The sequence below is a fragment of the Arachis hypogaea genome, chromosome 4, assembly GCF_003086295.3.
Source record: "Arachis hypogaea cultivar Tifrunner chromosome 4, arahy.Tifrunner.gnm2.J5K5, whole genome shotgun sequence".
Taxonomy (NCBI): Eukaryota; Viridiplantae; Streptophyta; class Magnoliopsida; order Fabales; family Fabaceae; genus Arachis; species Arachis hypogaea.
In genome coordinates this window covers 122,873,486-122,892,014 of record NC_092039.1, presented here as the reverse complement: position 1 = coordinate 122,892,014, position 18,529 = coordinate 122,873,486, and the positions used below count along the sequence as shown (strand labels likewise).

Below are 18,529 nucleotides of genomic sequence, written 5' to 3'. Positions count from 1 at the left end.
ATAATATTTGTATATTATTAAAGTTAGAATGTTGTATTAATATTTTAAAACAATAAATAATAGAAATGTACGTAATTATATTATTAAGAGAAGGATAATATTCTAATTTATTATAAATTATACTAAACATAAATTATTCAAATTATACGTAAAATTGTACATAATTATTTATTTTTATATTAGATAATCAAGTTATTATATCATTATCATTAATTAATATTTTCTTTTCTAATTTTAAAAGCATTATAATTAAATGCACAGATTCTGATTGTGAAATAAATATGTTAGTCTATTAAATAGAATTTTTATATTAAATTTTGAAAATAAAATAAAGGTGTTTGTTACGATACGATAATAAATTCATACGTACCAATATGTTTAAAATATTGACAAGTAATAACAAGCTACGTGAAATTTATTTTCTACGTCAGCATTTAATTTTTTTTTAAATATATATTATATCATCACTTTTACTAATATACTCCTTTAATTAAATAAAAATCAAAATATATTTTTTATTTAATTTTATAAAAAATCTTAAACATCTTTATTTTATTTGATTAGACAAAAATACCCTTTTAAATCAATCAAATTTTAGAATTCAATTAATCCTAATTTTATAATTTCAATTAATTTAAACAACAAAACAAAAACATATTAAAAAAACAAAAATCAAAAACATATCAAAAAAATAAAAAATCAATATGTTCTTCTTCTCCTAATATTGCAACATGACATGACATGAATCATCTCTCAAGTAAACGAACACTAGTAATTTGGACCTCAGAAGGTCATTAATCCAGCCGCAAATATCGAACCGGAACAAAATAAGACCAGCATTGCCAAACGAATCACTCTTTCATAGGTTGATTCGGCTGTGATTGCTGTTGGGAAACCATTGTTAGGTACCAGACAAATGACACAGCAAAATATAGAGATGAAAAATTAAAAATTTGTATAAAATATGAAAATAATTGAATAATTTTCTTTGAGAATTACTACTTCTCTCTCTCACAAGGAGACTACAATAACACTCTCTCTTGACAAAAGGAGAACACACTTCTCTCTATATATATAGAAGAAAACTACTCAAAGAAATATTATATTATTCTCTTTGGATGACTTGATTGAAATGAATTAAAGAAAAACTCAATTTATAGGTGAGTCTCTTCAATATGAACCATCCGTCAATTAGAGGTATATAATTCTTCTCTTTTTCAACCACTAAAATTCTAAGGTTATAAATTAAGATTGTTTATTACCTCTCATTTTATTTAGTTATTATTTATTTATATATTTTCTAAAATTAGCTTTACTAATTTTCACAATCTCCCACTTAAAGCTAATTTTGATAAATTTTCAAAATTCATGTTGCTCATGTATTCCATAGGCCGTATGAGGATCTACACCATTCAAACTTTTCTGTGTTGATTGGTTTTGTCATGGCATCTGCTAGGTTATCTTTAGTGTGAATCTTCTGCATATCAACACTTCCTTCTTCTACTACTTCCCGAACAAAGTGATATTGTACTCCAATGTGTTTTGTTCTTGAATGAAAGGCAGGATTCCTTGCAATGTGCAAGGCACTCTGACTATCACAATACACAGAAATCTTCTGTTGTTTGTGCCCGAGTTCTTCTATCAACCTTTGGATCCAAATAGCTTCCTTGCATGCTTGTGTAGCTGCCATATATTCAGCTTCTGTAGTAGATAAAGCTACAACAGTCTGTAATTTAGATAGCCAGCTCACAGCTCCTCCTGCAAGTGTAAACACATAGTCTGTAGTAGATTTTCGTTTATCAAGATCACCTGCAAAGTCTGAGTCGACATATCCATTGACAATGAATTCTGATCCTCCAAACATAATGCAACATTTGAGGTTCCTTTGATGTATCTCAAGATCCTCTTAACAACATTCCAATGCTCTTTACCCGGATCTGCCATAAATCGACTTACCACCGCAACTGCTTGAGCAATATCTGGCCTTGTACAGATCATGGCATACATAAGGCTTCCCACCGCTGATGCATACGGTACTCGAGACATTTCCATCCTCTCTGCTTCACTACTAGGGCACATACTTGAGGATAATTTGAAATTCATAGGAAGTGGGGTTGAAATTGGCTTACATTCTTGCATATTGAAGCGTTGCAAGATTTTCTTCAAATAATTCTTTTGCGATAGCCAAATCTTCCTATCTTTTTTGTCTCGGTGAATTTGCATCCCTAAAATCTTGTTTGCTGGTCCCAAGTCTTTCATATCAAACTCCCTAGCCAACTGTGCCTTCAATTCTTGGATTTGATCTTTGTTGGGACCTACCACCAACATGTCATCCACATACAACAGTAGAATGATGAAATCATTATCACCAGACCTCTTGTAATAAGTACAATGATCTGAACTAAGTCTGTTGTATCCAAGGCTAATAATGAAAGAATCAAATCTCTTGTACCAACACCTTGGCGCCTGCTTTAGACCGTACAGAGATTTAGTTAACCTGCAAACCAAGTTTTCTTTTCCTTTTTCTTCAAAACCTTCTGGTTGGAGCATATATATCTCTTCTTCAAGTTCTCCATGAAGAAAAGCATTCTTTACGTCTAATTGCTCTAGATGTAAATCAAATGCAGCACATATAGCCAAAACTACTCTAATAGTAGTTAGTCTCACCACTGGAGAAAATATTTCATTGAAGTCAATACCTTCTTTCTGAGCATATCCCTTGACAACCAATCTTGCACGATATCGTTCCACCTGATCATTACTATCTCGTTTGATCTTGTAAACCCATTTGTTACCAATCGCTTTCCGACCTGCTGGAAGTTCAACAAGTTTCCAGGTATGGTTCCTATGTAATGCCTCAATTTCTTCTTGCATTGCTGTCATCCACATAGAAGCGTCTGGATTGCGCATAGCCTCCATAAAAGTTGTTGGCTCTCCATCTTCTGTCAAAAGACAATATGCATCATGGTTTGTCAAAACATAATTTGAGTGCCATGATGGTGTTCTTCTTTGTCGAGTGGATCGACGAACTTCTATGTCATTAGCCTCTGCTTCTTGTTCTTCGTGCTGTGGTTCTGCTTCAGAAAGATCACCTTCTCTGCATTTTTCATCTATTTGAACAGTGGTTATCTCTTTAATAGTGCTGTCATTTTCTTGTTCTTTTTGCAATTCATCTTCTGCAAATATTACATCTCTACTGACAACTACCTTGCGGGCAGTGGAATCCCACAGGCGATACCCCTTAACACCGTCAGCATAACCCAAGAATATACATTTTCTAGACTTTGGGTCTAGCTTTGTTCTTTCTTGGGAATTGTACATCACGTACACAGGACAACCAAATATATGTAAAGAAGAATAATTAGGTGGCTTACCTTGCCACATCTCCATTGGTGTCTTTAACCCAATTGCAGTTGATGGTGACCGATTTATCACATAACAGGCGGTTTAACAGCTTCTGCCCAAAAAGACTTGGCTAAACCTGCAGTTTGCAACATAGCTCGTGCTCTTTCTAGGAGAGTCCTTTTCATTCGCTCTGCTACACCATTTTGCTGAGGCGTATATGCAACTGTGAATTGTCGTTGAATACCTGCTTGCTTGCAAAATGTTAGAAAATCACCATCAACATATTCTCCTCCATTATCTGTCCTTAAACACTTGATCTTCTTTCCAGATTCAAGTTCTAACTTTGCTTTGAACTCTTTGAACATCGCAAACACGTCTGACTTTTTCTTGATCGGGTACACCCATAGCCTCCTAGAGTAATCATCAATAAATGATACAAGATATTTTGCTCCTCCTAGGGACATCTCCGGTGATTCCCACACATCAGAATGAATCAACTCCAATATGTGCTTGCTCCGAGCAGTTGATCTACCAAACGTCAATCTATGTTGTTTGCTTGTAACGCAGTGCTTACAAAACGGTAAGTTTACCGATTTGAGCCCGGGAATGAGATTACGTTCTACAAGAATCTTCAAACCTCGTTCTGACATGTGACCTAGTTTGCAATGCCATATCATCGTCATTTCTTCTTGGCTTGTTGAAGCAACTGATGCCTCTGCTTCTTGCAAAGTATCTCCCACAAGCATATATAGATTTGCTGCAATCTTTTCTGCTTTTATTACCACAAGAGCTCCTTTAACAACTTTTAAGATCCCACCTTCAATATGGGTCTTACAACCAAGTTCATCCAATTGCCCAATCGACAACAAATTCTTCTTCAAACCTTTCACGTGTCTTACCCCTTGAAGTGAACGAATAGAACCATCAAACATTTTTATTTTGACAGTACCCATTCCAACAATTTCTAAGGCATGATCGTTTCCCATAAACACAGATCCTTCCAAGACAGGTTCATATGTACAAAACCAATCACGATGAGGAGTCATGTGCCATGTTGCTCCTGAATCAACAATCCAAACATCAGTGAGCTGTTTACTGCCTTTAGAACCAATTGTTGCTTCGCCATACAGGATTTCTCCATCATCAGAGGTACTTGCAACACATCCTTGAGAACTTGATCCTTCTGGAACCTTCTCTATACTCTTCTTATTCCAACAATCTTTCTTGAAGTGCCCTCTCTTACCACAATTGTAGCATTTGACCTGCTTCTTACTTTGTGACTTTGGTCTACTTTGACTCCCACTGAAACCACGCTCCATTAATCTCCCTCTTGTCATCAACAAAGCCTCTGCTTGTTTTGAGCTTTCTAATCTATCTTCCTTATTCTTGCGCCTAGATTCTTCTTCAAGAACCGCAGCAGCCATGTCATCAAAAGAAAGATAATCAGTCAAAACATTATTAGTTAAGTTAATGATAAGCTGATCATATGAATCTGGTAGACTTTGAAGTAAGAGCTCTGCATGTTCGTTTTCCGCTATGGTATATTCCAACGATGAGAGTTGGGAAAATAGCGTATTTAGATTGTTGATGTGATCCGTTGCCGATGTGGATTCACTCATTCGAAGAGTATAAAGTCTTCTCTTCAAGAATATCTTGTTGTGAAGTGACTTGACTTCATATAATTTGGTGAGAGCATCCCAAATTTCCTTTGCTGTCTTTTTCTCTGCTACACTTGATAAAACTGAATCAGCTAGTGCCAAGTGTAAGTTTGCAACAGCATTGTTGTCCATCTCCTTCCATTTTTCATCTGTAATTCCAGTGGGTCTACCTTCAATTGCTGTCACGCAATTGTCTTTTCTCATAATGGCTTTTATCTTCAATTTCCATATGGAAAAATTACTCCCACTGAATTTCGGAATTTCATACTTTGCTGCCATTTTTTTTTAGACGGTAACTCGCAGCGGAGAAAAAAAAAATATATTAATCAGCAACCTTTGGCTCTGATACCACTGTTAGGTACCAGACAAATGACACAGCAAAATATAGAGATGAAAAATTAGAAATTTGTATAAAATATGGAAATAATTGAATAACTTTCTTTGAGAATTACTACTTCTCTCTCTCACAAGGAGACTACAATAACACTCTCTCTTGACAAAAGGAGAACACACTTCTCTCTATATATATAGAAGAAAACTACTCAAAGAAATATTATGTTATTCTCTTTGGATGACTTGATTGAAATGAATTAAAGAAAAACTCAATTTATAGGTGAGTCTCTTCAATATGAACCATCCGTCAATTAGAGGTATATAATTCTTCTCTTTTTCAACCACTAAAATTCTAAGGTTATAAATTAAGATTGTTTATTACCTCTCATTTTATTTAGTTATTATTTATTTATATATTTTCTAAAATTAGCTTTACTAATTTTCACAACCATGACTTTGATCTTTGGTAAAGTGAGAGACGGATGCTGCTGAAGAGCCAAAGGAGCTTTGACCAAACTGATACCCTGCTCCAACTCCTTCGTCGCCTCCCTCTGCACCTTCACCTTGTTTCCCTTCATCTTGCAAAAGTCGCCGCAAAAACATCAACAAACAACCACATTAAAGACATTTAGGAAGCTCTTCAATACAGTTTCATTTGATTCAATTTTTTTTTTGTTATTGACTAGAGTAAAAAAAATTAAAGACATTTTTGATAGAAACCAAGGTTCCACAAATTCACACTATATACATAATAATAGAAGATCCAAGCAAGGACCTATTTTTATGGTATCTCTCGTCTCTGGTGATTCTGGTTTTATCAATTTTAGGAATGGCCTTAAACACATTCTCAGCAAAGTTCCTATCATATCTCTCCAGTTTGTTCTGCTTTCTCTCGAATTCAAACGTTGAATCCTAAAACAATAGCACAATAACTTTGAAACCCTAAGCATACCACGATAAATAAAATTACAAGATATATAAAAAAATAAATCAAAGATAAAATTTGATAATAAATAGTAATAATTGACCTGAGTCATATCCTTTCCATGCCCTCTTCGATATGCCTTGGTCCATTTGACCTTACGAGGTTCCTCTTCATTTTAAAGTTCTTATGGCATTTAGACCTACAAAATCGAAAAATTTGCGCAATAAAACGAGGAGTTAACTTATGGTTTTTCTAGTGAATTAATTGTATAAGAAATTCATAGAATTGAAACTTTGACTTGCACATTGGCATCATTACGAATGAACTGGATTTCATGACCAGGATATACGGTTGAGGAACAAAACCAACACTTCTCCAAGAACTTCCACAGAGAAGAAAGATGCAGCGTTTGTTCAGTTGAGTGGTTTAGCCTTCTTTTTTTTTAGGTTCTTTAAATTTTATGAGTGGCTAACTACCGAGATCAATGCAGTCAATTATTGTTAGAATTTTATCATTTTGGTGTGCTTCAAAGGGAAGGGGGCACGAATGATATTAGGAGAAGATGAAGAACAGATTGATTTTTTATTTTTTTGATATGTTTTCCTTTGCTTCAGAGGAGAAGAATGATTAGGGCAATTGGAGAAAACGAAAAACGATTGATTTTTGTTTTGTTTTTAATATGTTTTTGTTTAAATTAATTAAAACTATAAAATTATGATTAATTGAATTCTATTGATTGATTTAAAAGGGTATTTTTATTTAATCAAATAAAGTACGGATGTTTAAGACTTTTTATAAAATTAAATAAAAATATAATTTTATTTTTATTTAATTAAAGGGGTATATTAGTAAAAGTGGTGATATAATATATATTTAAAAAAGAAAAAATTAAATACTGACGTGGAAAATAAATTTCACGTGGCTTGTTACTACTTGTCTATATTTTAAACATATCGGTATGTATGAATTTATCATCGTACCATAACAAACACCTAAAATAAATTTTAAACTTCTTGTTAGAAATCCATAATTTGTTTTAGATAGTTTGAGATTTTATTTCCTGATATATTGATATGATTTTTTATGCTCTTTATTATTATATTATTAATTAATATTTTTTTTCTAATCTTAAAAGTATTATAATAGAAGGAACATATATATTAATATATGATTATGAAAAATAAAATATTTATATATTATTAAAGATAAAATGTGTGTATTGATGTTTTAAATTAATTAATGATAGGAACATATATATATATATATATATATATATATATATATATATATATATATATATATATATATATATATATATTACAAAAAAGATAATATTTTAATTTATTATTAATTACATTAAACATAAATTATACAAATTATATTATAACTATACATAATTCTTTTTTCTCGAATTAAAAAATTAAATTATTATATTATTAATGAATAATTTATTTCTTAATCTTAAAAGCATGATAATTAAATGCATAAATTCTGATTAAGGGATAATATATTAATCTCTTAAATAGAATTTTTAAATTTAATTTTGATAATAAAATAATATTTTTAGTTTTTTCTTCGTTAGAAATTTTGTGATTAATTTGTTTTAGTCAGTTATTTTAAAATTTTATTTTTTGATGTATTGGATATGCTTTTATTTTGATGCTCTTTATTCTTTCTCTATTTATGCATAAGTTCCTAAAAGTGTATAACTATTCAAAAAAAAAGAACATTTAAATAATATTAAATATTTTTAATATTTATTTTATATAAAATTATAAATATAATAACTTCTCATAATGACTACAATTAAAAGAATATATGATAAAATAATTATCAAATATAATGTATATTAATTAAATTGTTACAAATAATAAAAGAATTATTTAAATAAATACATACTTAATATATAATTATGAGATAAATAATATCCTAATTTAATATTAATTAAACTGATCATTAGATTTATTTTTGTAATGAATACATGAAAAAAGAATCAAATATCTGTAGGACATTTTTAAACTATTAATACCTAATAATTAAATTCCTTAAAATAACAATAATTAAAATCTAATCAATTAGAACATAATAATTAGAATTATAATCTCTTAGTAAAAAGAATTTTTCATTTTAATTTGAGAGTAGACAAATATTTTAAATAATACTAAACACAAATGAATATAATATATAAATTTAGTATATAAAAAATTAGAAATAATAGGTATATTAATATAATAGTATATAAATGATAAGAATGATATATTCTTAAAATTATGAAGCATGTATTAATATTTTAAATCAATTAATGAAAAAAATATATATTATTACAATATTAAAAAAAGATAATATTTTAATTTATTATTAATTACACACATTAAATGTGATTTATATAAATTCTATTACAACTAAGTTTTGTTGGTCTAATAGTTAGCTCATTAGTCTTCTTAAGCAAGTGTAAGGAGTTTAAATTCCACTTTGTGCATGTAGTAAACCATTGACCAATGACAAACTCTTAAAAAGAGCTCAGTATTGCGGTTCGTTAAAGAACCAACTAGGGATGAAATTAACAGGTATGTCTAAAATGAGCTCAACACTTATATACTTATTGAATGTGCCATATTTATATAGACCATTAGATTTGTTTAGATTAAAATCAAAGACTAATATAAAAGAAAACATTGATGGACTCTAATAAATACAGAATATCATAGTACATAAATAAATACTTTAAATGACAATACTTTAATACAAAATGCTTTAAATGGCAACAGAATCTTTTATTCTTAAATAGTTAAATATAAAATATATAAATACAAAATATATAAATATTTTTTATTTATTAAAATTAATTATTATACAATTTTTTATAATATTAAAAAATTATATTAAAATAATATTTTAAATTATAACATAAAAATATAAAATAATTAAAATTTTATTTTATATTATTTAACAAATAATTAAATCATTATAGTCAAAATTTATTAACTAACTATTTTTATTAAAGATATTATTATATAATATAATTTTTTATAAAAATATTTTTAAAATATAATTTATTTAAAATATTATATATATATATATATATATACATATATATATACATGTAGATTATACAATCATATATATATACGTAAATTATATTTTTAATGACATAATAATACACGTAAATGTATATATATAAAAAAAATTTACTCTTATCAGAGTATATAAGAATTAAATTCTTACCTAATGAATAAATTATTATAGAAAAAAAATAAATTTGATAAAATGATTTCATAAAGATTTCTTTTATTTCATTTTTTTTTCAGCATACTACCCAAATCAAACTCTCACAGTGAAATATGCTGAAAAAAACCAAACAGGACTTAAGGATCAATTAAATTGGCATTATTCGATATAAAAGTATCTAAAATATGTTAAATAAAATTAATAGTCTAATAAGTAATAACTAACTAATTACTATTAACTTATATATAATAAAATATAATTTATTTAAAATATTAATATAATACATGATAATATACGTGAATTATATTTTAAAAATATACATGATAATATACGTAAATTATACAATCTTATATATACGTGAATTATATTTTAAAAATATTTTTATAAAAATTATATTATATAATAATATCTTTAATAAAATAATTAATTAATAAATTTTAAATATAATAATTTAATTATTTATCAAGTAATATAAAATAAAATTTTAATTATTTTATATTTTTATGTTACATTTTAAAAATATTATTTTAAAATAATTTTTTAATATTATAAAAGAATTTTGTATTATAATTAATTTTAATAAATAAAAAATATTTAGATATTTTGTATTTATATATTTTATATTTTATTATTTAAAAATAAAAGATTTTATTGCCATTTAAAGTACTGTGTATTAAAATATTGTTATTTAAAATATTTATTTATGTACTATGATATTCTCTATTTATTAAAGTCCATTAATACTCTTCTTTTATATTAACCTTTGATTTTAATCTAATAAAATCTAATAATCTATATAAATGTGACACATTCAATAAACAAAAAAAATAACTCTCCACTATTCTAATTTTTCGAATTTCAAAATCAGAAATAAAAGTTGGCTTATGAGTGTAGTTGGTCCCTAAACTTTTTTTATTAGGAATGTCAAGGTAAAACAATAGTACTTCGATTGTGAAATGTAAAAAATTTGAGATGGAGAAAGAAAGCTCCAATCGAAATAGTTCTAATTGACGAAAAAGTAATTGCATTGTAATTTGTATATCAAGAATAAATCAATAATTATATATTTTATACTCTTCTTAATTAATTCTTTCTTTTGATATTATTTTATAAGAGTACCTTATATAATGCATAATTAAAAATCAAAATATATCTCTATTTGAGAAAGAAACTATCTTAAAAAAAATTTATGATATGATCAACCTTGATGTTAGTTAAAATAAAATTTGATTCAAAACAACTAGTCATGAATATAGAATTTACTTTATAAAAGATATCATTTTATAATCACTTAAAGATTTTTTAATTTTGACAAATTCTTTTTGTTTTTAAACCAAATAAAAAAATACTCCAAAAAAAAATTTATAAAAAAAATTTAAAAATATATTTTAAATATAAATAAAAAATAAACATTTTCCGTGTATCGCACCGCTACGTACATTAATTACGTACAAAATAGAAGATGTTGATTGATGATAAAAAAAGAAAGTAATCAATGCCACCAAATCTCAAAATAAAGTGTCTAGGAGTATTTATAATTGAATCTAGACATTATATTTAAAAATCAAAACCCACCCTCTCCCCCCAAACAAAGGCTAAATAATGGCAAAATCTTCACTACTACTATTGATCATAATTACCCTCTACTTCATAGTGTTACAAGCTGTGTTTGCATCACATTCATTTTCTTATCCTCTCACAATCAACAATAAAAGGATTGTTGAAGAAAAGACAGGGCAACGTGTGAAGCTAAGATGTGCAAATTGGCCATCACACATGAGTGTAATGTTGGCAGAGGGTTTGAACAAACAAACTCTAAGCAACATTGTCACTCACATTTCTTCTTTCGGCCTCAATTGCATTCGTCTCACTTGGCCAACCTTCATGTTCACTCGTTACTTTAATCAAACCATTTTACAAACCCTTGATGATTTGAAATTGGAAGAGATCAAATTAGGGATCATGAAGTATAACAATGATTTCTTGAACATGACTCATCCTCAAGCCTATGCTTTTGTTGTTAAACAACTTTTCAGTGCCAACATTATGGTTGTCGCCGACAACCACGTCAGCAAGCCGAAATGGTGTTGCGACAGCGACGACGGCAATGGTTTCTTTGGAGACTCAAGTTTTGATCCTGATGAGTGGGTGCAAGGACACACTTTGGCAGCTCAATTTTTCAAGAATTTATCTAATGTGAGTATCGATATTAGTATTTATAACTAATTAATTAGAAGGTAACAAATGTTGTGTTATTTATTAAAATATTTTTCGGATAGATTATATTTTTTGTCTCTAAAACTTTTAAAATTATCTTTTATGTTTCATTTGTTTCAATTTTTTTTCTAATGTTTCGAATATATTTCAATTATATACTTAAATATTAACACTGTTAATAAAAATACTGTTGTGTATTAACACGTGGCAACCATTGGTTAATGTATATCTAAGGCTGCATTTGTTTGTAGAGATAGAAAATTGAGACATGGATACAGAGATACAAAATCGTGCTTAACAAAAGAGACATAAATAGAGACAATGTGTTCAGACTTGATAGAAAAAATACGAAGACACTAATAAGAAACAACTTATTTTTTATTTTTTCTTTTATTATTCTTGTTAATTTTTTATAATTATATTTTTTATGATTATATTGTTCGTCTCAAATTTTTTGAATGAAAAAAATGAGAATAAATTATATTTTCATAATTTGTTCTAGTTTATCACTAAACCAAATATAAAAATACAAAATTTTATATTTTTATTCTTTAAGTGTCCTGTCTTATTCTATTCTCAAAAACAAATGCAGCCTAAATGACACGTTATATGTATTTAATTACTTGCCATAATCACATATATTATACTTATTTATTTAAGATTGGAAAATATTGTAGACAAATAATTTTTAAATTTTTTGTTTATCTTTTATATATATACCAATGATCGAATTTTAAGAAAAGTATATAAAGTAAATGTGAGTCTAATAGCCTAATTAAGTAATTTTTATTAGTGAATTATATCTTTTTTTGAATTTTTTATAAATGGAATTTTTTTTCCTTTTTGATCGATTTGATTCTCATTTAATTCACTTTTGTTCCTATTTTAAATTCTTCCGAATTCACAAAAACAATTGTATTTTTATAAATAGAATTATCTTTGTTTTTTTTTCTTTTAATTGATTTGATTCTTCTCTAGTTCTCCTTTTTATTTCTATTTTAAATTCTTTCCCTCACAAAAATATTTCTATTTTTTTTATATATAAAAAAATTCTGATAGCATGAAACCAGGAATCACTTGTTCCAAATCAAGAATTGATTTTAAATTGACATTATTGAACCCAATAGATCGTTGCAATTAGTTTGCGGAATGAACTTCGTGGGCCGAATCAAAATGTGGCAGCTTGGTATAGTAACATGAGACGAGCAGCATTAGCCATTCACCACCAAAACCCAAACGTGTTGATGATCTTCTCAGGTTTTTACTACGCATCCGATCTCAGATTCTTGAAGCGAACTCCATTGAACGTAGAACCAAGGAACAAGGTTGTGTTTGAGGCACATAACTACCCTTATTGGAACCCTAACTGGGGCAATAAATCAGCAAATTCTGTGTGTGCTTCAGTGAAGAGTGATCTAGAGGAAAATGTCGGTTTTGTCCTTAGTGATGATGATTACGATTCTCCTTTGTTCATAAGTGAGTTTGGGATGGATTTGATTGCAAGACCACAGAGTGATAAGCAGTGGCGGATCCAGGGGGACCTAAGGTGGCCATGGTCCCCCCCAAATTTTTTTAAAAAAATAGTAAATAGTAATAATTAATAATATTAAATTTTTTTATATATAATATTAAAAAAAATATAACTTACAAAATTTTATAAATTAAAAAAACTAAAAACTGCATTATGTATTAGATATTTGAATTATTGTTGCTCTTGTTAACAAATAGCCCATTCTAATAATTAATAAAAATGGTTCTATTATACTAGCCCAAGCCCATACTATTAATTAAAGTAACCCTAGTACATTTTTCAAATATTTGTTTCAAACTATCATAGGCCCACTTTTCTCTCTCTTTTAGTGATTCCCAAACTTTTGGTCTTCTACTCTTCTCATTCTAATTTTCTTTCCATACCAAAACAAGACATACGAAGAAAAACCATTGAAGAGAAGTGAACAACAAAATATTAACCATTGAATGCACAACAAAGATTCAAAGAGGTATATTTCAATTTTTTTTAAGTTAATGACAATGTCAAGTATTATTTACATTATTTATTTAAAATAATTAATTTATTTTTTTTTATAATGGACAGTGTTCAAAGATTGAAGTGAGAACAAAACTCAATAGAATTATTTTTTTGTGAGACTTGGAACAAAAAATAATCAGGTAAATCAATAACTTTATTTTTGGTTATTATATATTTGTGTTTCTAAAATTATTTGTTATTGCTCAATAGGTTTAATATTTTTTTTAAGAAAATAATATATATGCAATTATTTTTGTTTTTTTTTGTTAGATAGTTCAAGTTAAGTTAAAAATGTCAAAGATGAAAACAATTCACTCATTTTTCAAGAGAAAAGAGAGAATATATGATGAACAAAATTCAGCTTCAGATTCTTTGAGTAATGTTCAAAATATTATTGAACAACCTGTGACACAACTTGTTGAGCAAGATATTCAACCCCCTGCTTCCAAAATAGCAAGGACTGAAATAGATCAAGTTAATATTGATACATTGATGCGTGATCCCGGAAAGCGTCCGCAAATTTGGAATTATCCTATCAATCAACAAGATGAAATCCGTAGAGCATACATAAAGTTTGGACCATATCAATTTATTATGGATGAGTACCCTCTTTGTGGTCTAGAAAGTCATCCTCGTCGTTTCAAAGCTCATTGGTTTAAGAGTTTTTCTTGGCTAGAACATTCGTCAGAAGTGGATGCTGCATTTTGTCTTCCATGCTATTTATTTTCTAGAAAATCAAGTCCATTCACATCAGGAGGATTTCGCAATTGGAAAAAAGTGAATAATGGAAAGGATTGTGCATTTTTATCTCATGCGGGTAAATCTCTTAATTCTCCTCATAATATTGCTGTTAAGTCTTGTAAAGATTTGCTTAATCAATTATGTCACATTGACAAAGTATTGGCTAAGCAAAGCTCACAACAAGTTTTAAGCAATAGATTGCGTCTTAAAGCCTCTATTGATACTGTCAAATGGTTAACGTTTCAAGCTTGTGCTTTTAGGGGACATGACGAGAGTCATGAGTCTCAGAATCGAGGAAATTTTCTTGAAATGTTAAAATTATTAGCTTCTTACAATAAAGAAGTGGATGCAGTTGTTTTGGATAATGCTCCTCAAAATGCAATATACACATCACCTTCTATTCAAAAGGAAATTCTACATGTTTTTGCTAGAAAGGTGCAAAATGAAATTCGCAATGAGATTGGTAATGCAAAGTTTTGTTTGATTGTTGATGAAGCTAGAGATGAATCTAGAAGAGAACAAATGGCACTTGTTGTTAGATTTGTTGATAAGCATGGATTTGTCAAAGAAAGGCTAATAGATGTTGTTCATGTCAAAGATACTACTTCTGCTACTCTAAAACAAGAGATTTGTTCTGCATTATCTCATCACAATCTCAACATTCAAAATGTTCGAGGTCAAGGGTATGACGGAGCTAGTAATATGCGTGGAGAGTGGAAAGGGTTACAAGCTTTAATTATTCAAGAATGTCCTTATGCATATTATGTTCATTGCTTTGCTCATCAATTACAGCTAGCTCTTGTTGCTGCGGCTAAAGAAGTTGTTGATGTTCATGCTTTTTTCCAAAGTTTGAGTAATATTATCAATGTTGTGTGCTCTTCTTGCAAACGCAATGATGAATTACGATCTGCTTATGCAACTGAAATTTCCCATTTAGTTGCAACTAATCAAATTGAAACAGGAAGAGGAGCAAATCAAATTGGCACATTAAAAAGATCAGGAGATACCAGGTGGAGCTCTCACTTCAACTCAATTTGTAGCCTTTTACGTATGTTTGGAGCAACAACTTCAGTTCTGGAAGATTTGGCTACTAATGGATCTACATATTCTCAACGTGGTGATGCTACTTATGCTCTTAAATCTTTATTATCATTTGATTTTGTTTTCATTTTGCATATGATGAAAGAAATCATGGGAATCACTGATAAACTTTGTCAAGCATTGCAACAAAAATCTCAAGACATTTTGAATGCTATGCATCTGGTTTCTAGTACAAAGTCATTGATTCAACAGTTAAGATATAGTAGTTGGGGAGCACTTTTGGAGAAAGTTAGTTCTTTCTGCAATGATCATGCTATTCAGATACTTGATATGGGTGCTTCTTTTAGTGACATAATTCGGTCTCGTCGTAAAAAGGATGTTGTCACTGTTGAACACCACTATCGTGTTGACATTTTTACTAGCGTGATAGATTTTCAATTGAAAGAGCTAAATAGTAGATTTAGTGAGCAAGCAACCGAGCTCCTCATACTGAGTACATCTCTAGATCCTAAAGATGCTTTCAAGTTATTCAGTGTTTGCAACATATGCAATCTTGTAAAGAATTTCTATTCTTTAGATTTTTCTGAGCAAGAAAAGATTCAATTGGATTATGAGTTACAACATTATGAACTTGATGTGGTTAAAGCTCCAGATTTTCAGAATTTGTCTACTCTTGCTGAATTGTGTCAAAAATTGACAGAGACAGGAAAATCAAATATATATCCTTTAATTGATAGATTAATTCGTCTTGTTTTGACTCTTCCTGTGACAACAGCAACAACTGAACGGGCCTTTTCAGCTATGAAGATTATTAAAACAAGGCTTCGAAACAAGATGGAAGATGAATTTTTAGCAGATTGTATGATTGTATATATTGAAAAGGAAATTGCTTCAAAATTCACTTCAGAGATGATAATTGATGATTTTAGTTCCATGAAGCATCGTCGAGCAAGTTTAAAAATATCAAAATCTTAAAGTATGTAGTTGAACATTGACTTTTATATAATATAATTACTTTTTTGATATATATGCTACAAATCATATTTTGTTAATTTTTTGTTATATTTTATATTTAATTGGCCCCCCTCTTATGAAATTTCTGGTTCCGCCACTGGTGATAAGAGATGGTTGACTTGCATGTTGACTTTCCTTGCTGAGAGAGACATTGATTGGTGTTGGTGGGGATTGCAAGGTAGCTATTATTTGAGACAAGGGAAAGTTGATGCTCCTGAAGTTTATGGTTTAAACAACTTCTATTGGAATGGAACAACTTACCCTCAATTCCGTAAGAGATTTCAGTTATTGCTAAACACACTTCAAGGTATGCCATACAATATTAATTATAAAGAATAAAGTATTATTTTAACCCGTTATCGATAGACTAAATTTTAAGTTCATTTTTAATTTCTAAAATATTTTAATCAAAGTTAATATTCTTTTTTATTATTATTTTTTTAATTAGAGACAAAAAATAGTCATTAATGATTATAGTAGCGATGACACATTACACTGATTAAAAAATAAAAGTAATTTAAAAATAGATAATACATCATTAAGATAATAATTAATTTAATCCTCAACTTGCACGTAAATTTGTTTTTAAAATTTCAATAATCTCTATTTAATCTTTAAATTTTGTGGATATGACTCATGTTAGCGTCTGAAACCATTTTTGACACACAAACGTTAATAGAACACTACTATGAGCAGTCGGATGTCACATTTGTCGAACTTCATTTTTATTTTGACAATCAAATTTTTTAAACAGAACTTCATGAGTAGTATCTATTAAAACTGTTTCTTCTAAAGCAAGTGATTTGATGTTGATTATGGACTATTTCAGTGCCAAAATAAAAATGACATTGATTTACAAGTTTTAGTATGATATTTAGTTGTTCATATCAGTATTTTATTAATATTTTTGTACCAAAAATTATTCTAGAACTAATGTGAATCATCACATTTGTAATATTTGGAGACTAAAAAAAATTAAAATTTTAGAGACTAAATTAAAATTTGTATACAAATTCAATGACTAAATTAAATAATAGTCTAAATCATTTAGCAATACCATGTTATTAAATATTACATAGGTAATCATTATAAAAGTCAAACAAGTTTGTCACGAAGATAATAAAATTTTCTTGATTAATTATCAAAAGAATTTTAAAATTATATTATTAGTGTATCAAAAATATTTTTTTTTTAACTAATATTGATTTCAATTTATGTTATGCACGCCCCAACACAAACTTAATGAACATATGGGTTTATTATTATTATTATTATTATTATTATTATTATTATTATTATTATTATTAGAGGTTTAATTAAGTTTAATTTGTACAGATCCATCTTCAAAGGCACCATATTCCCACATCCTATATCACCCACAAAGTGGGCTATGTGTGAAAGCTGATCAAAACTACAACCAAATTGAACTTGGTGATTGTAAAAAAGCAAGTGGGTGGAAACAAGAGGGAGACAAGATCAAATTGAATGGAGATCATTGTTTGAAATCTCTTGGAATAGAAGGTGATCCTGCTGTTCTCTCATCTGATTGCTCATCAAGTGACTTAAGTAGTTCTTGGAAGTTCATATCTCATTCTGGTTTGCATTTACAAGATAACAATACTGGATTGTGCTTAGACAAAGATAGAAACTCATCAATATTAGTGACAAATAAATGCATTTGTGTTGGACATGATACTGGGTGTTTGGATAATCCCCAGAGTCAATGGTTTCAACTGGTTCCAACAAATGTTGAATAATTATGTTATTTTTATCGTAATTATATATTATTGTCATAGAGGCCATTATGTGGAGAACATTATCATCCTCCATTGGACGTTAGTGTTTTATTCATATTTATAAAAAATGAATACATTCATTATATTCTCTTATCATTTGTTAAATGAAAATAGCCTAAAGTTAGGAAGTCATTATTTCACCACTTTAGAGCGAGCCTAATCCACAATGATAAAAATTTTGAAAGAAAAACAATATCCAACA

At 28.5% G+C, this 18,529-nt stretch overlaps 1 pseudogene; it reads right to left on the bottom strand.

Annotated features, from left to right (window-relative positions):
- Positions 1-851: 851 nt before the first annotated feature.
- LOC112795373 (probable ribosome biogenesis protein RLP24) lies at positions 852-10,930 on the bottom strand (annotated as a pseudogene).
- Between the last annotated feature and the right edge of the window lie 7,599 nt (positions 10,931-18,529).